Source organism: Equus caballus, chromosome 7 (assembly GCF_041296265.1).
Source record: "Equus caballus isolate H_3958 breed thoroughbred chromosome 7, TB-T2T, whole genome shotgun sequence".
In the NCBI taxonomy this organism is placed as follows: domain Eukaryota; kingdom Metazoa; phylum Chordata; class Mammalia; order Perissodactyla; family Equidae; genus Equus; species Equus caballus.
The window spans coordinates 28,488,418-28,503,835 of NC_091690.1; the positions used below are offsets into that span (position 1 = coordinate 28,488,418).

Below are 15,418 nucleotides of genomic sequence, written 5' to 3' on the forward strand. Positions count from 1 at the left end.
CTCGTCCTTTTTTCTGGCTGTGAGCACGGGTAAATTAATATGACCACATGACCACAGTCTGACTCCAACATCCTGATTCCAGTTTCCTAATTCTGAACTTGCCCATCTTCCCTTCTCCAAGGTCACATGATAGCATATATTCCATAGATGGATAGAAATAAATAGAAAAGAAAAAAATTTAACCAGTCACTACTACGCTGTGGCAAAGTAGAGCTGGGTACTTTTAAGAAGCTTAATTACTGTCCAACAGTCTTATTGCATCTGATTCTTTGGGCGATTACACAAGTAGGGGGTCACAGCATGGGAAGGAAAGAGCAAATGATTGATCTGTAATTCTCTTCTTCATATCTCAGAACTTTTGTGATATGTGAATAGATTTGAAACTTCCTATAGTTTTGGGGAAAAACACGTTGGTGGGAGTTTTTCCAAGGATTGTAGAACAGCACAAAAAAATCTATAATTTCTTTTGTTTATGTGCCTTTAATAATTAAAAAATCTGTTGGAATACTTTTTAAATGATAAAATAAGGCCCAAAGATTTCATTGTGGAATAGAGAAGAAAACAATGTGGAATTTAAGATAGTATTCTTATATTTGGATAGCTTTTTTTTTTTTTTTGCTGAGGAAGATTCGCTCTGGGCTAACATCTGTTACTAGTCTTCTTCTGTTTTGTATGTGGGTTGCCACCACGGCGTGGCTGCTGACAAATGGTGTAGGTCCATGCCTGGGAACTGGGCCCAGGCTGCCAACGTGGAGCGTGCTGAACTTAACCACTAGGCTACAGGGCTGGCCCCTAAGTAGCATTTTTATTAAAGGAAATCAGCGTTTGTTTATTACCTGGTATGTCCTAAGTACTGGCCTAAACACTTATCTCATTTAATCCTCACAACATTCCTGTAAAGCAAGTACTTAGTTAAATTGTTTGTGAGGAAATTGGAGTTCACTGAAGTTCAGTAAGCTTCTTAGTGTCACACAAAGTCTTGAGTGGCTGTGCCAGATTTTGGCCTCAATATGACCAATACTAAAACTCATGTTTTTTTCTGTACATTTTCCTTTTAGAAAAGTTTTATAAATATTATCTGGCTCTTAAGTTATTTTTACTTGGCAGTGTTTATAATATAGGTGGTCATTCTTTAGCTGCTGATAAAGTAGATTGGTGTTGTCCATGGTGTCTAGCTGTCTCCATGATAGCAGCATGCTCTTATATGGTGACTAATGACTACGGTAGTGTGCACTCAAATCTTTTGTTTTTAATTGAAAGTTTATAATAAATTTCAAAGATAAAGGAGAGCTGTTTCAGAACTGGTGCTTACTCATAAATTTTAGAGTGTTAAGTTAGTGAACTGGTGGTATAAGCCATTGAAGCATTACATTTATCATTTTACAGAGATTAATAGGAGTGATGCAGTTTTAACGGAAGTAGTATTCTAGAGGTATATAAGAATGTTTTATTCTTTAAATGAATTCTAAACTTAAAAAAGGAAAAAAATCTATGCTTTCTCAGTGTTATTCAATAATGGAAGTCTCTATTAGCTGCAATATCTAAGTTTTAAATTTCCTTTTCCCCCTCGTTTTGCTTCACTGTGAAATATTACAAGCATAAGACAAAAAAAGAATATAATGAGCATCTATCCACCTACTACCTAGCAGCATCTTTTTTGGGGGTGGGGATAAAAATTGCAGATAAAGTTGAGGCTCTCCTGTTTACTTTTCCCTACTCTCCTTCTCTTCTCCAGAAGTAAGCACTAATTTGGTGTTTATTGCTCTCATGTGTGTTTGTATACTTTTGCTACATAGTTATGGATCTTCCAACATTATAGAATTTTTGGGGGGACAGATTTATTTAACTTTATAAAAATTAAATTCATGTTGGATATATTCTACAGCTGGAGTTTTTAAACTAATAAAATACTGTGAATGTGGCATGAGGTACAGATCGAGTTTTATTATTCCTTATAGATAACCAGTTTTCTTGCCCCATTTTTTGTACCGTCTGTCTTTTCCCTGTTGATTTGCAGTGCCCTCTATTTTGTGGATTTCTTTCTGAGCTCTCTATTCTGTTCCATTGGTTTATTTGGCTGTTTCTATACCAATACCAAACTGTCTGGATTATTTAAGCTCTATGAGCAGAGTAAGTCTCCTTACCCAGTTTTTCTTTTTCAAAATTTTTATTGCTGTTCTTGACTTTTTCTTTTTCATGTGAATTTTCGGATCAGCTTATCAGGTTCCATAAAAAGCCCCTTGGGTTTTTAATTTTAATTACATTGAGTATTTAGTTTAGTTTGGGGAAAATGAGCATCCTTATGATAGTGTTTTCTGATACATGATCGTGGTATTTTTTTAGAAATGTCAGGTCTTCTCTTATGTTCTTCAGTGATAATTTGTAATTTTATCCATAGAGATCTGAAAACATTTTTTGTCAAGTTTTTCCCTAGATACTTTGATTTTCACTGCTGTTATGAATGGTTGATTGGTCTCTCCCTCTTCCCTCTTTCCTTTTTTCCTTCCTTCCTTCCTTCTCCCTTCCTTTTTTTCTCCTTTCCCCTCCGCCATTGCCATCTCCTTCCCTCTGTCTTCTTGTCATTCTTTATTGTCTAATATTTTAATGTTATGTTTTCTTGGCTGGAAGTTCTATTTAAGGTATTATGATATAGAGGAAAGCATATGGGAGTCAGAATTACTGGGAATCCCAGCTGTCTCCCTCAAGGATGATATGATAATTAAGTCAACTTATTTGTTCTGTTTTTTGAGCCTAACTCTCCTAATCTATATTGGGAGAATAATATTTACTTTTATACTACTATGTACCTCACAGGATCAAATGAGATTTGATTTTTTTCCTAATTAAAAACTTGAAAAAAGGAGTTATTTTGGTAGGGGGCTTCGCCCCAAGTCAGATTATAGATATTTATTAGAATCATTACTATTAAAGAAAAATGCCTTCAATATTTAAACTTATTTTGACTTTTAAAAATTACTTATGATGGTTATGCCCCATTTTCACAAAAAGGATGTCAAGTGGTTTGTAATACAGAACACACACACACAACCTAACCCCTGTGAGGGTTAATACAGCTGTTGCGATTAAGCTGCTCTGCTTTCCGGATGCTGTGGGGAAAAATAAATCTGATTTGGTTCTTGGTGGCTGTATTTCCTACATTGTAACAAAGAAGCCCAATTTTTATTATTTGCCATAAAATTCATAAAAAATATTATTCAAGTGAGTTTCAAGACAATACTGGGGACAGTGTCTCCTACAACAGTTTCATAACAATTTATGAGCAGGTTTTTTTATGTCTTTTCTAATGACCTTTAATAAAAAACTGAGGGGATAATGTAAAACGTGACTCACCAAAACTGACTTTGGATGGATAAGCTGCTGTTATTTAGGTATTTTATAACCCAATTTTTAAGGCACTAACTTGGATTATAATCTAGGGAAGTGGTACTCTAAACTTTTTTGTGTTACCTTCATACTTTTGAATATTGGAATTTTTGGTGCCACCCTTAAAACTACTAAAACTTTTAAGAGAACACTAGATAACTAATAGTAACCAAAAGGTAACCTCTACTACAGTAAAAATGCCTTATAAATTACAGTAGAATGTACAGCTCTCTCCTTTTTTAACCAGTCACCATTAGCCCCACCATCTGGGTTTCAGTAGAATTGTTTACTGCTCTGATCTACTCTGGTAATGTTTTCTGTGTATTCAGGAAGCAGAGTTCTTATCTGTTCTAATAGATAGACCATCTTTAACATTGGCTTGATATTATTTCATGCCCCTAAATTACAGTTATTTGTACTTCACTGCACACTGTCATACACTGCCGCAGTACAAAGTTCTGTCTAACAGACTTTTCTCCCAGTTGATTATTAATCAGTTAGCTTTGCAGGGTTCGGTCTGCTCTCAGACATATCTTGATCTTCCCTAGGCAGGTGAGCAGTAGAGTAGAGGAATCCTTCCTTGGTTAACTCCTTGCATTTGAAAGATTTATTTATGGAAAACTGAAGTTTGTTTTTTAGAGGTAAGATAGGTGCTCAATTTTTGTGGGGTTTTGCCCCACAAAATTTTCCAAGTTTTTGCAGAAATAGTGTTTGCAATTAGATAGGTCTGGTTTCAAATGCTGTCTCTACCATTTGTTGGCTGAGTGACCTTGAGAAAGTTACTTGGCTTAACTTAGCTTTTGTCTCTTTATCTGTAATACCTATTATAATATCTACTTCAGGGGATTTTTAACAATAGTTGTCTTGTTTTTAATTATTGTAGCTGGTTGTGAGTCCTATGCTCTGTGACTGTACCAAATTCTATTGTATAGCTGTATACTTTATTTAACTAGTGAAATAATGATGAATAGTAGGACTTTAGGTGATATTTTCCCTTCTATGTTTCTTTCCCATATTTTTTTTAATTTGCAACTCTTTTTTTTATAGTGGTGGAAATAAAAAACATTTTGAGAACAAAATTAAAATATGAAAAATGTATTTTAATAGTTAATAGTTAAATGTCTTCTCTTTATCGTGCTTCTTTTAAATATAATCTAGTGGCTCTCATTAACAACTTCTGCGTGGTGCCTCCTGTGTTCTCCTATGATCATTTCAGAGTGTAACCATTGTTCAATGTAGGAAAGATGCTATGACTTTCAGATAATGCTTTTTATCGTAAAAATGAATTGCCTAGTTCCTAGTTTTTTATTGTCTCTAACAGTTCAGTTTTTACATTCCTGGAATATTTTATCCTTAGGTAGAGAAGAAACATTCACTCCTTTTGATTTAATCATCTATAAAGAGTAAGGAGGTACTTTTGGAGATAAAGTTGGATTATTCTATATAGCTAACTGTTATGATACTTGATAAAAATAGCTTCATTGAACTACTGAACATTTCTAGGTGATTTTTCTGTTCAACTCCAAAGGTTTACAAAGCTAAAAATCAATATCCTCTTGAGGTTTCTTAATTCAAGAATACAACATATCCAACACAGTAGAAATTACCTTCCAATATGCAAAATTAACCTTGTGAATTTTGGTATAACAATCTCAGTCCTCATGTAGTTACAAACTTAGGAAAAAAAATTTCTCAAAGCACATCTCTTTGAATAGTGAGGAATTTATGATGGTTTTAGCGAAGTATATGCTTTATGAATAACCAATTACATTGACTCATGTAAATTAGTGATTCAAATCACTAACATAGCTCTATTAAGTTAAATCCACCATACAAAGCACAGATATTCCAGTCTTTGAAATTTCAAAAATTTTTGGATATCAACCCTGAATTTTGAAGGACACAGTAATAATGTGCTTTTACCCAACTGAGTCTTTTTCACACTTGTAAAGGAAATGAAAGAGATTGGCATTTCACTTTAATTTCCAGTGATGATTAAGAAGGAGAAGATTTATGACTTAAAGAGCTGAGAGAGAAGACTTGGACTCAAGCGTGGTCAGAACGATCGTGTCCAGTCCTGTCCCTCTTCCCCCATAGTTAGCCACTGTATTTCTCAGATTTTAAGCAAAGTTAGTCTTCTCATCATGGAAACTGAACATTCATTAATAACTGGTTTTGCTTTGAAATTTATACGGCAAACACCAAAGACTGAATTGTTGCTATAATCCACGGGAGTCTTGAGATTGACGTCAAAACACCAGTACAGCTGTATAAGCAGGAGGAAGAGTATTTTTAACATCCCTGTTAGATCATCTTTTGCCCTTTTTTTTTTATGCTTTCTCTTCTCTCACTAAATAGTAAAAAATAAAAAGAAAGAAGAAGAAGCTTTATAATATAATTTTCTACCAAAGTTATAATCATGTTCTTTAAATTAGCATTCATACAGTCCTTTTCTTGATTCCCTTCGCCTTGTATCTTTCCTTTCCTTTTCCTGTAACATTCTAAGTTCTCCTGGTGAGATGGACTTTTTAATTCGGTGGTGAGAGGGAGAGGGCTTTTTTTTTAAGAGTTTATTTTTTAGAACAGGGTTAGATTTATGGAAAAATTGAAAAGCTAGTACAGAGAGGAACGTGTACCCTATACTTTCACTCAGATTCCTCTATTAACATATTACTATGATATATTTGTTATAATTAATGACTGGTTCTTAATACATTATTAACTAAAGTCCAAAGTTTATTCTGATTTCCTTAACCTGTTGTCCTTTTTCTGTTCCAGGATCTCACTTAGGATACCATGTTACATTTAGTTGTCTTTTCTCCTTAGGTTCCTCTTGGCTGTGAAAGTTTCTCAGACTGTGACAGTTTCTTAGACTTACCTTGTTTTTGATCATCTTGACAGTTTTGAGGAGTACTGGTCAGGTATTTTATAATATGCCTCTACATAGGCATTTGTTTGATGTTTTTCTCATGGTTAGACTGGAGTTACCGGTTGTTGGAAGGAAGATCACAGAAGTATAGTGTGGTTTCCATCACTTCATATCAAGGGTACATACTGGCAACACAATTTATGACCTGGATGATGACCTCCTCACCTGGCCAAAGTAGTGTTTGTCAGTTTTCTCCATTGGTAGAGAGATGGAATATTCTGGTAAGATTATCCTAGTTAGGTAGTTACTTGGGCTTTAAAGTATTGAAGTAAGTCGTCATATTGATATAGTGTTCATTGAAGTGTTAAATATTTTTCCAAATAATATGCCGGAAGTAAGAATTAAATTTTTAAAATATTCAACCTTTCAAGTTTTATTTTTGAAATAAAGGTTTATTTTCCTGCGAAATTCTAAGGATTTTGTGTTGATCTAAAGCAACAACGTAGGTTTTAATATTTTAGGTAGGAAGTTAGAGAAGGAAGTTTATCAGCTGTTTAAATTCTGGACCTATTCTCTTCCTTTTATCTTTTAAAAAATAGACTTATTTTGTGATACAATTTACATGTTATTAAAGTTAACTCGTGTATTCTGATGACCTTTGACGAGTAAATACAGTTTTAACTAACACTACTATAATTAGATAGACAGTAGTCCCCCTTAGCCATGATTCCACTTTCTGAGGTTTCAGTTACGGTCAACCACAGTCTGAAAATATTAAATGGAAAGTTCCAGAAATAAACAATTTATAAGTTTTAAATTGCCAGCTGTTCTGAACAGCATTATGAAATTTTGTGCGGTCGCACTGCTGCCTGGAGTGTCACACTCCTTTGGCCAACGTTTGCGTGCTGTAGTGTAGTCCCTCAGCAGCAGTCTTGGTTATCAGAGCCACTGCCGTGGTATCGCAGTGCTTGTGTTTAAGTAGCCCTTATTTTACTCAGTTCCTGGCCCCAAAGTCTAAGAGTGGTCATGCTGGCAATTCAGATATGCCAAAGAGAAGGCGTGAAGTGCTTCCTTTGAGTGAAAAGGTGAAAGCTATCAACTTAATAAAGAAGGAAAAAAAATCATATGCTGAGGTTGCTAACTAAGGTCTATGGTAAGAAGGAATCTTCTATTTGTGAAATTCTGCAGAAGGAAAAAGAAATTCTTGCTGGTTTTGCTCTCATATCTCAAATTGCAAAAGTTACACTGTGTAACTTTTATAATTTTTATAAAAGTTACATTTAAAATGTATATCAATATACATAAAAAAGTTTTTTATGTCATATATATATATACACACACATTAAACAGTTTTATAACTTTATAACCTACATATAAAAGTTTTATAACTTTTACACCATGGCTGTAACTTTTATCTACTGTGTTTTTCCTGTACTAAGCATTTATCCCAGGAAAAACATAGTATATATAGGGTTCGATACTATTAGCAGTTTCAGGCAATCTGCTGTGGGTCTTGGAGCTCATCCCCTGTGGATGGGGGACTACTGTAGAATGTTTCCATCACCCCAAAAAGTTCTCTCATGCATTTTTTCATTTAATCTCCTACAGCTGCTGTTCTGCTTTCTGTCACAAGAGTTTTGCCTTTTCTAGAATTTCGTGTAAATGAAATCTACCAGTGTATAATCTTTTTATGTCTGTGTTCTTTAATGCTTTTTCATCCAAGCTGTTGCATATTGTAGTACTCCGCTCCTTTTTCTTGCTGTATAGTATTCTACTGTGTGGCTCTACCAGTTTCTTTATCTATTTACCTGCTTATAGATATTTGGATTGTCTCTAGTTTTGGCTATTTTGAATAAATCTGAACATTTGGATATAAGGTTTTGTGATTGTACATTTTCACTTCTCTTTGGTGAAAATCTTGAAGTAGGATGGCTAAGTTGTATATATTTAACTTTATGAGAAACTGCCAAACTGTTTTCCAAAGTGACTCTCTTATTTTACATTCTCACCAGCAAGGTAGGAGAGTTTCGCTTGCTCCACATCTTCATCAACACTTGGCGTTATCACTCATTTTAATTTTAGTGAGTGTGAATGACAGTCTCATTGTATTTTTTACTTCCATTTCTCTTATGGTTAATGTTGTTTTTATGGGCTTTTTGCTATTTGTTTTCTTTCGTGAAGTATCTTTCCAGATCTTTTAAAAAATTGGCTTGTCTTATTGAGATGTAAGATATGGGTCCTTTATCAGGTGTTTTGAAAATTTTTCTCCCAGTTTGTGGCTTGTCCTTTTATTTCCTTAACAGTGTCTTTCAAAGAACAGAAGTTTTCAGTTTTTTTTTTTTTTTAAAGATTTTATTTTTTTCCTTTTTCTCCCCAAAGCCCCTTGGCACATAGTTGTACATTCTTCGTTGTGGGTCCTTCTAGTTGTGGTATGTGGGACGCTGCCTCAGCGTGGTTTGATGAGCAGTGCCATGTCCGCGCCCAGGATTCGAACTGACGAAACACTGGTCCGCCTGCAGCGGAGCGCGAGAACTTAACCACTCGGCCACGGGGCCAGCCCCTCAATTTTTTTTTTTAAAGATTTTATTTTTTTCCTTTTTCTCCCCAAAGCCCCCCAGTACATAGTTGTGTATTCTTTGTTGTGGGTCCTTCTAGTTGTGGCATGTGGGACGCTGCCTCAGCAGGGATTGATGAGCAGTGCCATGTCCGTGCCCAGGATTCGAACCCACGAAACACTGGGCCGCCTGCAGCAGAGTGCGTGAACTTAACCACTTGGCCACGGGGCCAGCCCCCAGAAGTTTTCAATTTTGATGACGTTCAGTTTATCAACTTTTTCTTTTGTGTTTTCGCTTTTTGGATACTATCCGAAAAATCTTGATCTAATCTAAGGTCACAAGAATTTTCTTCTAATTTTTTCTAGAAGTTTTAGCTCTTATGTTTAGGACTATGATATATATCAAGTTAACATTTGTGTATGGTGGAAGTAATAGTTGAGGTTTGTTTGTGTGTGTGTTTGTTTTGGCGTATGTTCCAGTGCTGTTTGTATAAAAGACAATTCTTTCCCTGTTAAATTATCTTGGCATTTGTATTAAAAACTCAACCATCTATGCATGGGTCAGTTTATATTCTCTCTGTTATATTCTTTTGATCAATATCCCTATCCTTATGTCTTGATTACCTTAACTTCATCTTAAATCTTGAAAAAAGATAGTATAAGTCTTCCAACTTTGTTGTTTTCCTAAAAATTTTTTTGGCTCTTCTACATCCTTTGTATTTCCATATGAATTTTAGGATCAGCATGTCAATTTCTGTTTAAAAATAAACATGCTGTGATTTTGAGTATGATTGTGTTGAATCTAGATCAGATTGGGGAGAATCAGTATCTTAACAGTGTGAGTCTTCTGATCCATGAACGTAATCTCAGTCTCCATTTATTTATTTTACTTTATTTTTTTCTCACTGATTTTTTTATTTTGGAAAATATGGTTATTTTTCATAAAAGTGTATTATTTACGTTAATTTTAATGGGTTAATTATTTTATTTATTTATTTTTTAAGATTTTATTTTTTCTTTTTCTCCCCAAAGCCCCCTGGTAGATAGTTGCATAGTTTTAGTTGTGGATCCTTCTAGTTGTGGCATGTGGGATGCTGCCTCAGCATGGCTTGATGAGTGGTGCCATGTCCGTGCCCAGGATTTGAACTGGCGAAACCCTGGGCTGCCAAAGCACAGCATGCGAACTTATCTACTCAGCCACGGGGCCAGCCCCATTTTATTTATTTTCATATTTCCTTTTTTTAATTGAGTAAGTTTGGTTTATAACATTATATAAATTTCAAGTGTACATCATTATATTTCAGTTTCTGTGTAGATTAAATCATGTTTACCACCCAAAGACTAATTACCATCCATCCCCCTAACACATGTGCCTATTCACCCCTTTTTCCCTTCTCCCTCCCTATCCCCTCTGGTAACCACCAGTCTAATCTCTGTATCTATGTGTTTGTTGTTGTTGTCTTTGTATTCTATTTATCTCACTCTCCATTTATTGAAGTCTTTAATTTCTCTTTAAAAGATTCTGTAGTTTTCAGTGTACAGGTCTTGCGTATAGTTTAACTTCATCTCTATTTTATGTGTTTTGAGGTTATTGTAAATGACATTTAAAAATTAATTTTTAATTTGTTGCTAGTATATAGAAATACAGTTTTTTTGGTATATTGATCTTGGGCACTGTTAGCTTGCTAAACTGATTAGTTCTACTAGGTTTTTTTGATTCCTTTGGATTTTTTACATAGGTGATTATTTTTCTCTGGTTGAAGACAATTGTACTTCTTTTCAGTCTGTAAACGTTTTCTGTGTTCATTTTTATTGTCTTACTCTTCTAGCTAACTTGTTAAATAGAAGTTGTGAGAGTAGATACATAGACATCCTATCCTTGTTCTCGATCTTAGGGAGCATTCGATCTGTTACCATTAAGTAAGATGCTTTGTGTTTGTTTTTTATAGATGCCCTTTATTAGTTTGGAGAAGTTACTTTCTATCTTAGTTTCTGAGAAGTTTTATCATCAATGGATATTGAATTTTATAAAATGCTGTTTCTGCATCTGTTGAGATGATCATATGTTTTTTTCTTTTGTAGAGTGGTAATATGGTGAATTATATTGAATTTTGAATGCTGAGCCAACTTTGCATTCCTGGGATAAACCCCATTTGGTCATTATATATTATTCTTTGTATATATTGATAGATTTGCTTTTTAATATTTTGGTGAAGATTTTTATAACTGTGTTCATGAGGGATATTGGTTTTTCATGTTTTTGTAATTTCACTGCCTCGTTTTGATTTCAGGGTGATATTGGCCTCAGGAAATGAGTTGGGCAGTGTCATCTGTTTTCAGAGAGAGCGTGTGTAGGATTATTTATCTCTTCCTTTAAATATTTATTTTCTGTAGTTATTATCTCTTCCTTTAAATGTTTGTGAGACTTCACCAGTAAAGTCATCTGAGCCTGGTGTTTTCTTTGTGTGAATGGTTTTTTTTTTCTTTTTTTTTTTGCTGAGGAAGATTTGCCCTGATCTGTGATTCCTTTTATTGGAGAATGATATATAGAAACCAAAATGTGGGCGCTCAGTGTGCTCGTTGCTGTTGGTGTACCATTGCTTTTAGACCCTCTCAAGGGGCAGGGCTAGGTAATACATGTATGTATACTAACCCATGTATCCACACATGTCTATAATTGTTTCTGTATTCATTTGTATATATATTAAATTAAACATGAGTTCACACTGCTGTCTCTGAGTTTAATCCAGTACCATAGGGTTTACTCTCGTCTTCCTTTCTTGTTTGTATTTCACTCCCCTATCTGATAGTGAGAAACCTGCATCCAGTGACCCCTTATCCATTAACTGACTTGTTTGCTTCTAGTGCACATGGAAAGCTATTTCAGAACTGTATACACACGAGAAACAAATTTTCCAATTAGAGCACAGTGTTTATTTTTGTCATTACCCTTACAATTTCCAGTCAAAACATTGTTTTCTAAAGTTAGTTAGGTCAGCTTTTTCCTCCACCCCTTAGTCCAGTTATTTTATACTTTATAATGCACTTGGATTCATTTGTCACAGTCCACCTTTCATCTTGGAATCTTCTGACATTCTGTTTGATGGCTTTGTTGTTGTTTGATCAGCATTCATTGAAATTTACTCTTGGTAATGTGCAGTTCTGTGGGTTCTGACAAAAGAGTAGAGTCATGTATCCACCACCCTAGTGTCTTACAGAACAGATCCTGCACTCCAAATGTTCCCGTGTGTCCCCTTTGTAGTCAACCACTCTCCCCACCCCTGATCCCTAGTAACTGCTAGTCTCTTTTTAGTTTTGCGTTTTCCAGAGTGTCATATGAATGGAATGATAGGAAAATCTTTGGATTTTCCATCTGACTTCTTTAACATAGTAAAATGCATTTAAGATTTCTCCATATTGTTGTGTGAATTAATAGTTTGTTCTTTTTAAATTGTTAAATAGTATTATTCCAGTGTATGGATGAGTCACAGTCATAGTTTGTCCATTTCCCCGTTGAAGGACATCATGGTTGCTTCCGGTGTTTAACAATTATCAGTAAAGCTGCTATAAACATCCATGCGCAAGTTTTTGTGTGAACATAAATTTTCACATCACTTGAGATTTCTGGGTCGTGGTTGTATGGTAAGTTTTATCACTACTCTGTTAAGTACTTGTAAACCATAAATTCAGCAAATTTGTTCTTTAATATTACCCAAGGAAAACATTACAGCTGTTAGTGTCTAGTTTAGAAAATCCATAAAATCTTCTCATCTGTCTCTTCTTTGGTTCTTCTTCTTTGGTTTGTTTATTTTTTACAAACTATATTTACCAAGATGTGGTTTCTTGGAAGCTGATTCTTCATAGATCATTAACTGTGGTTCTCAGGTTCCTTGAATTTGTTCATAAATTCACAGAACCCTGGGCTATAATTATGTGAGTGAAATGATTACTGGATTCTAATTTAAAGTTAGATATATTCAGATGTTTTAGGGACTGTGTTTTATAAAACAAAGAATGTATGTTTCGTTCATTACTAATTCATTGATCTCAGAAATTGTGTATGTGCAAATTGTGAAGTTGGGTTGATGTTTCTGAAAAGGGAAGTAGAGGCTAATGAGTCTTCCTAGTGTGGTAGTGCATTTGTTAGAGAGCAATGTTTGAGGCAAATTACTCTTTTCGCAAAATAAGATGGCTTCTAGGGATTAGATTGAATGAGTGTGTTCTTGTCCCTCCCTCATTCTACTGGAAGTGACATGGATGCTGGTTAACAGTGCCAGACATCGTAATGCCTGGGGCATAATTAGGGAAGGGAAGGGGAGAATTACAATAATCAAACACAAACAGACAGAGTAGCATGAAGAAATTTCAGTCCTCCCAGCCTTGCTTACAAACTTAATTAGGCTTATTGGGGCAGAAAATATTTTTCCTCCTCTCATTTTTTATCTGTTTCTCCTCCACCCCCACCTCCTACCCAAGATTATTTTTGAAGGGGTCACACTACCAACCAAAGGAGACTTCTTTGGTAAATCCTAATTTATTTGGCTTTAGAGAAAGGAGCGGTAGTAACAACAAAGTGTCAGGATATTTGAGGAACTCTATTTTTGATAGAGACACTATATATTTTTCTAAAAATTATACTTCAGGAAATTCTAAAGAAAATTAATTTTTTGTGGCTCTATCATTGGATCTCTTACAAGAATTTTAAATTTTGTGGGAGCTACTTGGTCTGCTCCCTTAAAAAATTGTCAGCTAAATATTTGCGTTCTTTATCATTTCTGTATTTTTATGCTGTAATCGTCTAGAGCAGTGGACGTGGATGCTGTTCTTTCCCTTTCTATCAGCAGCGCAGTTTTGGGCTTCAGCTGATGATGGTAGATGATTGGTGGTGGGAGAAGAGGTGGGGTTTCTTCCTATCATCCCCCTTGTGGTCAGTAAAATCATCCGACAAATGCCTTTCCAAGGATGTCGAGTGTGTATGTAAAGAAAAAGCCTAGGATTGCTAAGGGAGTGATGTTTTGGTGAGGATTTCGTTCTCCTCCATGGAAACGAGCCTTTTGAGCTTTTACTTGTCTGCTGATTTGTCCGGTGATCCAGGTAATCTATAGCAGTCTTTGTTTTCTCCGTGGTGTATGGAATGTAGCAAAATGGTAGAAAAATAGCTTCAGTGAAAGGGATTTACCTATAACAGGAATAAAATAAAAGAGGAAAAGGATATTTTACATCATTCGTTATTCTTAAAATAGCTTTTAAGGTTTTCTTGTGTTTTAAAAAGCCTAATTTGACCTAAAGGAAGAAATTCCTAGTTTTGAAAACCTGTGCTTTAATTGCTTAGCTTGAGAACAAAGGTTTTAACATCCAGCATTGCAGGGATATTTTTATTCAAAAGGATAGGAGGCAGCATTGTTCTTTTACATTTTTAGAACTGAGCTGACATAACTTCTCCTTAATCTTAGCTAAGGACTTTGATTTATTCTGTAAATTGTGATTTAATTATCTGAAGCTTCAAAATGGTTGTTTCCTTTTGATACCCAAGGCACCTTGAATGGGATATGGGGGTGAACAGGGATTAATCCTCTAGTGGGGGAAGGGAATGTTTTTACAGAGTGATCTTCATGATTGTTTTTTCATTTGAAACTAAATTGAAATATACAACCATTTGGAAAAGGTAATATCCATGGCACTCATCAATTTAATTATTTTATCCTTTGTCCAGTTTGTGGTATTTTTTATCTTGTCAGCTAAAATGTTGGTTATAAATATGAAGAAGCTGCTGGAATTCTTTGTGATGGCATTGGAATTGCATTCTGCCTTTCTTTTTTTTGCATTCATATCTGTGAGTACAGGAGTAGAAGCATGAATGTAAAAAGTAGAAGTGGTATGAAATGCTGCAGGCTTTTTGTTTTCTCCTCAAGGTGTTTTTCCTGGTGCAAGTTTTTTTCTTCTGGACAGAAAGATTCAGGACCATAGTTTATAACACTAAAAAGTATTTAGTGCTATAGACTTCTCTGTTTAGAAAAGAGACCGAAAACATTTTTAAACATGCTCTGAAGCTTTCAGTTAATTTGATTCTCTCCATCATAGTGATATGAGCTTTCATACTGTTTGCCATATTTTGAAAGCTGGTTGAACCCTCATAATATTAACAAATGCTTATTGAGCGTTTTCTTTATGGTCGATACTTTAAATATACACGAGATTTATGGTCTAGTAGAAGATATAAAAAACTCATGCATATGACATACTATTTTTGGTGCTAGGATACAAGTATTGGTTATATTTAATACTGACATGTAGGTATTTTACATACACTACTACATTTAGTTCTTAGAACAACCCAGTCACGAAATTATCACCATCCTTCTTTTATAGATGAGGGAATTTATGTTTCAAGAGGTCAAGTAATTACCCTAAGTAACAAAACTATGAAGTGATGAAGCCCAGGCCAGTCTAAGTCTTTCCACTGTTTCCACATGAGCAGATTAAAACATTTTATGGCAATTATTTGACATCACAAAGAGTGATGTCAGTAGGGTGAACGGGAGATAGGGATCCTAATCTCTGCCAGGAACTGAATGATTGTGTAAATCATCTACCATCATCTGTAAAGTGTG

The 15,418-nt window shown here is 34.8% G+C and overlaps 1 protein-coding gene across 12 annotated transcripts in view; it reads left to right on the forward strand.

Annotated features, from left to right (window-relative positions):
• Positions 1 to 15,418, forward strand: part of ARHGEF12 (Rho guanine nucleotide exchange factor 12) — a 140,950-nt gene that overhangs the window by 23,208 nt on the left and 102,324 nt on the right. The window contains exon 1 of one of the 12 annotated variants that reach the window (XM_070273793.1): positions 13,723 to 13,901. The exons of 7 other annotated variants lie outside the window; for them this stretch is intronic. The gene's annotated coding sequence lies outside the window, so the exon portion shown is untranslated. Of the gene's footprint in view, positions 1 to 13,722; positions 13,902 to 15,418 lie in introns of those variants that run through there. 4 more of the 12 variants (XM_070273792.1, XM_070273794.1, XM_070273796.1 and 1 more) reach the window with 4 other exon arrangements.